This window comes from Pinus tabuliformis, chromosome 9 (assembly GCF_031772625.1).
Source record: "Pinus tabuliformis cultivar Carrire ecotype Pingquan chromosome 9, CPIR1, whole genome shotgun sequence".
NCBI classification, from domain to species: domain Eukaryota; kingdom Viridiplantae; phylum Streptophyta; class Pinopsida; order Pinales; family Pinaceae; genus Pinus; species Pinus tabuliformis.
This window is the reverse complement of record NC_142307.1, coordinates 139582251-139593566: the sequence shown is the minus strand read 5'-3', so window position 1 is coordinate 139593566 and position 11316 is coordinate 139582251.

Below are 11316 nucleotides of genomic sequence, written 5' to 3'. Positions count from 1 at the left end.
CCTAGATAAAAAAGTATTTTATTAAAGAAAGCGAGTCATTCGTTAAGAACAACAGGGGAATTGATAGGATGTCACTCCCCAAGCCATGGGCAGATGTTTCTCTCTTCCTCATTAAGTACATTACTTGTGAGGGAAGAGCAACAATCATGTCTAATTACCATTTCCCATTGCTAAACCATCTTCACCAACAGTAGCAGATTAACCTATCGTATTTCTTGCTAGGAAATATTAGACATATGGCTGTAGCTGTAAAAATGGCTGCATGTCCAGAAACATGTGTCGCAAACCACAACCTTATTAAACTCATCGCGCTTGATGCCTTAAACTGACAGGAAAAAAATTGGGAAGAGTTCATGTGGAAAAGGCCTATGACTACTCGCAGAATGAAATAGAGATGGCTGGGGAAACTCTAGAGGTAACAAAGGAGCAACCGCAACCCTTGACAACGAAAATCAGCAAGAGGTCGATTGACAAACCAACTGGTCATAGCAGGCTGAAGCAGAAGATAAGGGTCAGCAGACACCCAGAGTGCCCATCTATGTTGAAGAAGAACAGGGAAGCAGTCGAACAGAAGGACGAGGAGAGAGCTCAGCCAAAAAAACCTCCTTCACCTAGTAAGAGCGAAACCAAGTCCTTGCTATCAAAAATTGAAATTTTAGAAAAAGAGATTGAAAAATTAAGGGAACAGTTAGTAGTAGGGAAGGCAGAGCCAAGAGCCCCAAGGCTAGATACTTTGGTAGAGGCTATGGACTGATCCGAATTGGATCCTAAAACTCTCTAAGTTTTCATGACTATTTCAAATTATGCTAAAAGATTCAAGTCCTAGAAAAGATTGAAGCTATCAAAAGGAATCATCATAACAATTGCAGTTGTGGCCAGAGCGGAGCAATGAGGACCCTTGGTCGAGCATGTAGACCATTGGCCCATGGTAAAGCACAATGGCAGAAAATTAGCAAAACCGGAGGTTAGATCAAGAAACAGAGGTGGATTCTGTATTGCAGGCAATCCTCCACAGTGAAGGAAACCCACGAAATGCTTGGACCCGAAAATGCTATAAAATTTGGAAAAGTATCTATTTCAGTTCCATAGCACAGGATTCCCCAAAACTGGCAAGATATCAGAAGGCTTCGAGGTGGTAAGCAGTTTTGACTGAGTCCTGCCCGATGCCACACATCAAGCAACATGCGTTCGGTGGAAGAGACAAAAAACCACCCGCATCGGATGGGTAAACATCGTGTGACTTGTCCGCTTGATATGAAGGACGACCGTAGGATCTGGGGAGCCCAGATCAACAACGAAGATTCGTCCCGATGACTAACTAGATTTGATAGGTCAAAAAGCAAGATGACAAGGATTTGACGTCCGACGTGGATGATGAGTTGGAAAACGATTTTTGTTCTCCAACGATCTTGAAGAAAACATATTTAATGCCATTTGAGTATGATTCAGGGAATCTAAAACCGAGTTCGTTAACAGATAGGCGGCCACCTCCCTGCGAGGCATTACTGAGTGATGATGACGTAGAGTAGAGGAATTTGAACAGACAGAGGAAAGGAAACCAGAAGGCCGGGAAGTGGAAACAAGCAGTCACAAAACAGACTGGCTTTAAAGCCCTTTAAAGCCATGAACTATCAGAAGCAGAACACGGAGGCAAAGTAATAGAGATGAAAAAAGCTAATAGCAGAGAATAGAGAGTAGGAGCTGAGCTGACCTCAAGGCAACATCGAGCCAGACAGAGCCAGAGAGAGTCAGAGATTCTATGTACTCCATTGATTCAAGGCTTGAGAGGTTCAAGCAAGCTCCTCGACATAGTCCTGTCATACTTAAGTGACCCTCAGAGGTTGAGTTTTAGTAACGAGAGTCTATGCACTCCATTCCTATTGACTTCATTCTATTTAGTGAGTCTTGAATCAAACTCACTATTGTGAAAACTCTGCTTGAAAACATAATAGAGAGGCCACCACCGAAAGGTTGGACCAGGAGACGTAGCCCAAGAGCATTGGGTGAACTCCTTATTAAACTTGTTTTGTTTACATGTTTGATTGTTATGTTTTCTCTGATTGCCTCAGTGTCTATGTATTCTAGCAATGTTATCAATCCATTGCATAAGTAACATAGGCATATCCATTCACATGAGTCTGCAATACCTTTCATTATTTATCTTGGATAAATTCCAGATCAAGTGGTATGAGAGCTTAGGGTTATTAATGTTAGACAAGATTGTGTTGGATTTTGTTGTTGAATGCTAACTAGATCGAAGCTTAAATTAGGAGAAGGAGAATTGCCTGAAAATAACCCGGAAATTGGAGGAGTCTATTCTAAGAGGAAAATGTCAGAATAAAATCCCTGAAATCCATGGTGGAGGAAATGTATAGGGACTATAAGGAACATAGAGATGAAGATGCATCAAGCTCCAAACAAGACAAAGGAGTAGAATAATCGCTCCTCCATGACCACTCCAAAGGCAAAGGGAAAGAAGAAAAATTTCTCACGCCTCCTAATAACCCTAGAAATAAAACTAAGACATCTTTGATAAATTAGATGTTAAATTTGATTTACCAATATATGATGGAGAGTTGAATGCAAAGAACATGGATAATTGGATCAAACAGATTGATGTTTATTGCAGAGTACAAAGCATTGACTGAGACAAGAGTAAGATTCAACTAGCCAGCCTACGCCTTAGAGGCACTGCCTTGGTATGGCGGGAAGGCAGGAAACAAGCTGACATGAAGAAACATGGTAATACTCTTTCTGTCTGAATTGAATTTTTTTTTGCAATTAAAAAGAAATTCTATCCACTAGCCTACATGTAGCAAGCCATGATGAGCTGGAAAACTCTTCGACAACTAAAAGGGAAAAGTGTACAAGGTTACACCCAAGAATTTAGGAAAATAGCTTTAATTCTAGGAAATTATTTAGAATCACTTGAGACTCTGTTGAAGTATATATGTGGTCTACATACCTACATGAGCCACACTATCCTGATGTTTAATCCCACTAGCATAGATGCAGTATCCGCTCAGGCTACGCATCTAGAAGCTAGAGGTAAGAATGGGAACCCAAAAGTTGGGGGATCATCCCAACCCACTACAAGAAAAAATAAGGAAAAAATACAACAGATATGGAAAGGGAGGAAGACAAACACTGTACAGAAGAGAAAGTCCTCATACAATCATTGTAAGAAGGATGGGCATGACGATGAACACTACTAGATCCTACATACGGAGCTGAAACCTAAGAAGTTTTAGGGAAAGAAGAAGAAGACTGCTGTAGCTATTCAAAATGATTTGGGGTTGGACTCAGAAGACGAAGCAACAATCACAACCACAGGTATAAAAGGTAAAAATTCTGAAGCATCTACTAGTAATTCTGCACAATCTACTAATAATGAAGAATGAGAGAAAAAGGCATGAGCTTTTACATATTTGAGTTATTTCCAATCATAAAAATATTGATACTTTGTTTGATAGTGGCTCACAAGTAAATTTAATTTCTGAAGCAATTGTAAAGAAGTTTGGATTACTAACCAACACCTCATAACAAACCATATCCATTAGGTTGGCTATGTGATAAAGCAAAGCTACTAGTGACTAGACAATGTAAACTTAAGTTTTTCTTTTGGGTCAGCATTTGTAGATGAGGTTAGTTAGATATAGTTCCTTTGGATATATGTGGAATTGTTTTAGGAAGTCCTTACTTGTATGATAGAAAAGTTATTTTCTATAGAGCTGAGAACAACTATTTGCTCGTTAAAGATGGAATCGAATATATTATAAGAGCTCATAAGCTCAAGAATAATTATACTCTCATAAACTCAGGGCAAATGAAACAAATTACAAATTCTTGCAAACAATTTTTACTGATGGCTATAAAGGAAAAGAAACTTGATAAAACCAATGTATTTGAGGGTTGTGATGCTAAACAAAAAGCTGATATAGAAAAAGTTGTTTTAGAATATGATGTATTGTTTCAAGAACCTAAAGGTCTGCCACCCAAAATGGAAATAGTGCATGATATTAATTTGCAGCAAGATGCTCCATTGCCTAACATCGGAATGTACGGGTTGTATGCTTTAGAGAATGCAGAAATCAAAAAGCTAGTACAAGAGCTACTCGAGAAGGGGTTCATCAGACCTAGCACATCACCATGTGGGTCTTAATTTTTTTTGGTGAAAAAGAATGATGGCTCGTGCAGAATGTGCGTTGATTACCGAGCACTAAATAAGATAACGATCAAAACTCGTTATCCCCTTCCTCGCATAGATGATCTATTAGATCAGTTAAAAGAAGTTGTTTATTTTTCCAAGTTAGACTTGCATAGTGTCTATCATTAGGTCAGAGTTGCAGAGCAAGATGCATGGAAGACTGCTTCCAAAACGAATCAGGGATTGTATGAGTGGTTGGTTATGCCTTTTGGCTTAACTAATGCTACTGCTACTTTCATGAGAGTAATGAATGATGTACTCAGACCTTTTCTTGATGATTTTGTTATTGTATATTTGGATGACATTCTTATATTTAGCAAAACTTGGGAAGAACATTTAAAGCATGTTAAGTAGACACTAGATGTTTTGAAAAGAGAAAAATATCTTTGAATTATTTGGGATATATCGTAGGGGGTGGTAAATTGAAGATAGATCCCTCTAAAGTTGCAGTCATTGTAAACTGGCCTAAACCCAAATATGCTACCGAGGTTAGAAGCTTCTTATGGGCAGCACAATATTGGAGAAGGTTTATTTCTAACTTTTCCTTAATTGCAGCTCCCTTACATGTTTTAACAAGATTGAACAAGATGTTTTAGTGGGGAGGAAAACAGTTGAAATCCTTCGACATCTTGAAAGAAAAGATTAGTGCAACACCAATACTAGCACTACCCGATCTTCAAAGACCATTTGAGATTGAAACAAATGTTAGTGACTATGCCATGGGAGCAATGTTGATGTAGCATAGTAAACCCATAAGTTATCATTCTGAGACATTTAATTCTGCAGTAGTTAAATATCCCACATATGATAAAGAATTATATGCATTAGTATAGAGTGTGAAAAAGTGGAAACATTACTTAATGGGCAAAGAGAAAGTTACACATACTGATCATCAACCACTTCAATATCTACACTCCCAAACTACGTTAGACTGATCAACACACTATAGATGGATGTGTTTTCTACAACAGTTTCATTTAGTCATCAGATATAAAAAGGGCATACACAATAAAGTTGCAGATATGTTATCTAGACCAAATATAAATGAATCTACTATACTTAAGAATAATTCAGTATTGCATGAGAGCTACATTGAACAATATGCTCAAGATATATGTTTTAAAGATGTATATGCAACTTTAAGTAGATAGGTATATGCAACTTTATGCAAATGAGTAGAAGAATTGGAGTAACATATTAAGGACCAACTCTTGTATCATTGTGGGAAGGTATGAATTCCAAAAACTGAAAGAGTAAAGATAATTCGAGAAGCACACACTTCTCTAATATCAAGTCACTTTGGTGTAAGTAAAACGGTTGCACAGCTACAAAGATTTTGTTATTGGCCGAAAATGAATGAGACAGTTTCTAGATATGTAAGAGGGTGTACCATGTGTGCTAAAAGAAATCCTAGCAATAGAAAACTAGGCTTGTACAATCCACTACCAGTTCCTTCTCATCCTTGGGAAAGTGTTTCCATGGACTTTGTTGGAGGACTGCCTAAATCTATGAAAGGTCATGACTATTTATATGTTGTTGTGGATAGGTTCAGCAAAACGTGTATTTAATACCTTGTAACAAACAGATTATAGTTGAACAAACTGCAAAGTTGTTCTTTCAGCATGTATGGGTTAATTTTGGATTACCCACATCCATAATATCTGATCGAGATACCCGATTTGTTGGGAAAGTTTGGTCAAGCTTGTGGGAATTGATGGACACAAGGCTGAAGAAAAGTACAGCTTTTCATCCGCAAACAGATGACCAAACAAAAGTGGTCAATAGCACAGTGATCCAGTTGCTGAGAGGCTATTGCACCAAGAATCCCAAAATTTGGGATGAACATTTATGTTATGTGCAGCATGCTTACAACCGAGCTAAACATTCTTCTACATAGAGATCTCCTTTCGAGACCTATTTTGGTTTCACACCAAGGTCTCCCTTGGATTTTGTCTTTGTTAAATACATAGAAATTGATGGACACAGTAATGTGGACAAGGAAACCAAGTTCACTGAACAAATCCAAGAGATTCGCTAGGCAGTACAGGAACAGCTGGAAAAGAGCCAAGCCATGTATAAGGCAAGGCATGACAAGCATCAGATGGAGCATAGTTTCCAAGTTGGTAACCAAGTTTGGCTGTAGATCAGCAAAGATAGAATGCAAGGTGAAGGTAAGAAGATGAATCTTATAAGGTATGGGCCTTAAATTGGTGAGAATGCTTTTTTCCTTGATCTACTAGCTTACATGCACATCTAATTGAAGATCCCGAAGAGTAGAGTGAATTGCCTTCTATTGATGATCTATTACCTGAATATCTTAATGAGTTGTAGGAATATATAGTTCTAGACAGGAAGGTAAGAACTACACGTAGAGGGGACATTGAGTACCTTAGAATCAGACACAAAGGTTCAAAGCCAAGTAGTGAAAAATGGATAGAATTGAGCAAGCGAGGAAGAAATACCATCACTTGATTGATGCTTAAAAGAAAACCAACTTTTGGTGGTCCAAAATATTTTTCAGTGGGAAGGTCGTGACTCGAATTGGATCCTAAAAATCTATAAGTTTTCATCACTGTTTCAAATTATGCTAAAAGACTCAAGTCCTAGAAAAGATCAAAGCTATCAAAAGGAATCCTCATAAAAATTGCAGTTGTGGCCAGAGTAGAGCAACGAGGACCCTCGGTCAAGCACACAGACTGTTGGCCCATGGTAAAGTGCAATGGCACAAAACTGGCAAAACCAGAGGCCAAATCAAGAAACAGAGGTGGATTCTAATACAGAGTTAGCACTAAGCACTAATCACATATCGTAAGATGTCCCCCATAGTGGAGGAAAGCCCCGAAACTCCTGAACCCGAAAACACTATAAAATTCAGAAAAGAACTGTTTCGGTTCCATCGTGTAGGATTCCCCAAAATTGACAAGATATCGGAAGGCTTCAAGGTAGTAAGCAGTTTTTACTGAGTCTTTCCCGATGCCACACATCGAGTGACATGCGTTTGGTGGAAGAGAGAGAAAACCACCCGCATCGGATGGGTAAACATTATGCGACTTGTCCGCCCGATATGAAGGACGACCGTAGAATCTGGGGGGTCCAGATCAATGACGGAGATGCGTCCTGATGACTGACCGGATTTGACAGGCCAAAAAGAAAGATGACACAGATTTGTCGTCCAATGTGGATGATGAGTTGGCAAATGATTCATGTTCATGGGTGATCTTGAAGCAAAAAAAATTAACGGCTATTCAAGTATGATTCAGGGAATCTGACACCCTTCCTGTTAGCAAACAGGTGGCCACCTCCCTACGATGCATTAACCAGTGATGATACGCAAAGTAGAGTAATTCGAACGGACAAAGGAAAGGAAACCAGAAGGTCAGGAAGCGGAAACGAGTAGTCACAGGATAGACTGGCTTTAAAGCCATGAACTGACAAAAGCAGAACACAGAGGAAAAGTAACAAAGATGTAGAAAGCTAATAGTAGAGAACAGAGAGTAGGAGCTGAGCTGACGTGAAGGCAACATCGAGCCAGACAGAGCTAGAGGGAGTCAGAGAATCTATGTACTCCATTGAAGGCTTGAGAGATTCAAGCAAGCTCCTCAACATAGGCCTATCATACTACTGTGACCCTCATTCCTACTGACGTCATTCTATTTAGTGAGTCTCGAATCAAGCTCACTGTTGTAAAAACTCTACTTGAAAACATAATAGAGAGGCCACCACTAAAAGGTTGGAATAGGAGATGTAGCCCAGGAGCATTGGGTGAACTCCTTATTAAACTTGTTTTGTTTACATGTTTGACTGTTATGTTTTCTCTGATTGCCTCAATGTCTATGTATTCTATCAATCTTATCAATCCGTTTCATAAGTAACATAGGCACATCCATGCACATGAGTCTATAATACCTTTCATTCTTTATCCTGGATAAATTCCAAATCAAGTGGTATCAGAGCCAAGGTTTATTAAGGTTAGACAAGATTGTGTTGAATTTTGTTGTTGAATGCTAACTAGATCGAAGCTTAAATTAGGATAAGGAGAATTGGCTAAACCTAACCCGGAAATTGGAGGAGTCTATTTTAAGAGGAAAATGTTAGAAGAAAATCTCGTGGAATCAGACACCCAGTTCATGGATAGTTTTATGACCCTGAAATCCATGGTGGAGGAAATGTATAGGGACTATAAGAAACATAGAGATGAAGATGCATCAAGCTCCAAACAAGACAAAGGAGTAGAAGAATCTCTCCTCCGTGACTACTCCAAAGGCAAAGGGAAAGAAAAAACTTTTCTCACACCTCCTAATAGCCGTAAAAATAGAAAGAAGACATATTTGATTAAATTAGACTTTAAATTTAATTTACCAATATATGATGGAGAGTTGAATGTAGAGAAGTTGGATAATTGGATCGGACAGATTGATGTTTATTGTAGAGTATAGAGCATTGTCTCAGACAAGAGTAAGATTCAGCTAGCTAGCCTACGCCTTGGAGGCACTGCCTTGGTATGTTGGGAAGGCAGGACACAAGATGACATGAAGAAACATGGTAAGATTCTTTCTGTCTGAAGTGAATTTGTTTATGCAATTAAAAAGAAATTCTATCCACTAGCCTACATGTAGCAAGTCATGATGGGCTGGCAAACTCTTTGACAACTAAAAGGGAAAAGTGTACAAGGTTACACCCAAGAATTTAGGAAAACAACTTTGATTCTAGGAATTTCTTTAGACTCACTTGAGACTCTGTTGAAGTATACATGTGGTCTAAATAGCTACATGAGGCACACTATCCTCATGTATAAACCCACTAGCATAGATGCGGTATCCGTTTAGGCTATGCATCTAGAAGCTAGAGGTAAGAATGGGAACCCAGAAGTTGGGGGATCATCCCAACCCACTACAAGCAAAAATAAGGAAAAAAGAAAAAAAAATGGAAAGAGAGGAAGACAAACACTGTATAGAAGAGCAGATCTTCATACAGTCACTGTAAGAAGGATGGGCATGACGATGAACACTGCTGGATCCTACATCCGAAGCTGAAACCTAAGAAGTTCGAGGGCAAGAAGAAGAAGATTGCTGCAACTATTCAAAAGGATTTGGGGTCAGACTCAGGAGTTGAAGCAACAATTGCAACCATAGGTATAAAAGGTAAAAATTCTGAAGTATCTACTAGTAATTCTACACAATCTACTGATAATGAAGAAAATGAGAAAAAAAGGCGTGAGCTTTTTCATATTTGAGTTATTTCCAATCATCAAAAGATTGATACATTGTTTGATAGTGGCTCACAAGTAAATTTAATTTCTAAAGAAATTGTAAAGAAGTTGGGATTACTAACCACACCTCATAAGAAACCATATCCATTAGGTTGGCTATGTGATAAAGCAAAGCTACCAGTGACTAGATAATGTAAACTTAAGTTTTCTTTTTCGTCAGCATTTGTAAATGAGGTTGAGTTAGATATAGTTCCTTTGGATATATGTGGAATTATTTTAGGAAGTCGTTACATCTATGATAGAAAAGTTATTTTATATAGAGCTGAGAACAAGTATCTGCTCATTAAAGATGGAATCGAATATATTGTAAGAGATCATAAGCTTAAGAATAATTATACTCGCATAAACTTAGGGCAGATGAAACGAATTATAAATTCATGAAAACAGTTTTTATTGATGATTGTAAAGGAAAGGAAACTTGATAAAACCAATGTATTTGAGGGCTGTGATTCTAAACAGCAAGCTAATTTAGAAAAGTTGTTTCAGAATATGATGTATTGTTTCAAGAACCGAAAGGTCTGCCACCCAAAAAGGAAATAGTGCGTGATATTAATTTGTAGTAGGATGCTCCATTGCCTAACATTGGAATGTATAGGTTGTCTGCTTTAGAGAATGCAAAAATCAAGAAGCTGGTACAGGAGCTACTCGAGAAGGGGTTCATCAGACCTAGCACATCACCATGTGGGTTTCCAATTGTTTTGGTGAAAAAGAAAGATGGCTCGTGGAGAATGTGAATTGATTACCGAGCACTGAATAAGATAATGATCAAAACTCGTTATCCCCTTCCTCGCATAGATGATCTATTAGATTATTTAAAAGAATTTGTTTATTTTTCCAAGTTAGACTTGCATAGTGGCTATCATCAGGTCAGAGTTGCAGAGCAGGATGCATGGAAGACTGCTTTCAAAACAAAGAAGGGATTGTATGAGTGGCTGGTTATGCCTTTTGGATTAACTAATGCTCCTGCTACATTCATGAGGGTAATGAATGATGTACTCAGACCTTTTCTTAATGATTTTGTTATTGTATATCTGGTTGACATTCTTATATTTAGCAAAACGTGGGAAGAACATTTAAAGCATGTTAAGTATACACTAGATGTTTTGAAAGGAGAAAAACTTTATGTTAAACTATCAAAATGTGAATTTGGCAAAACATGTTTGAATTATTTGGGACATATAGTAGGGGGTGGTGAATTGAAGATAGATCCCTCTAAGGTTGTAGTCATTGTAAACTTTCCTAAACCCAAATCTGCTACATAGGTTAGAAGTTTCTTAGGGGTAGTAGAATATTGGAGAAAGTTTATTTCTAACTTTTCCTTAATTGCAACTCCCTTACATGCTTTTACAGGATTGAACAAGGTGTTTTAGTGGGGAGGAGAAAAACTGAAAGCCTTCAACACCTTGAAAGAAAATATTAGTACAACACCAATCCTAGCACTGCCTGATCTTCAAAGACCATTTGGGTTTGAAATAAATGCCATTGACTATGCCATGGGAGCAATGTTGATCAACACAGTAAACCCATATGTTATCATTCTGAGACATTTAATTCTGCAGTAGTTAACTTTCCCACATATGATAAAGAATTATAGGAATTAGTACAGAGTGTGAAAAAGTGGAAACATTACTTAATGGGAAAAGAGATAGTTATACATACTGATCATCAACCACTTCAATATCTACACTCCCAAACTAAGTTACGGCGATCAAGACACTATAGATGGATGTGTTTTCTACAACAGTTTCATTTAGTCATGAGATATAAAAAGGGCATACACAATAAAGTTGCAGATATGTTATCTAGACCAATTATAAATGCATCTACTATACTTAAGCAT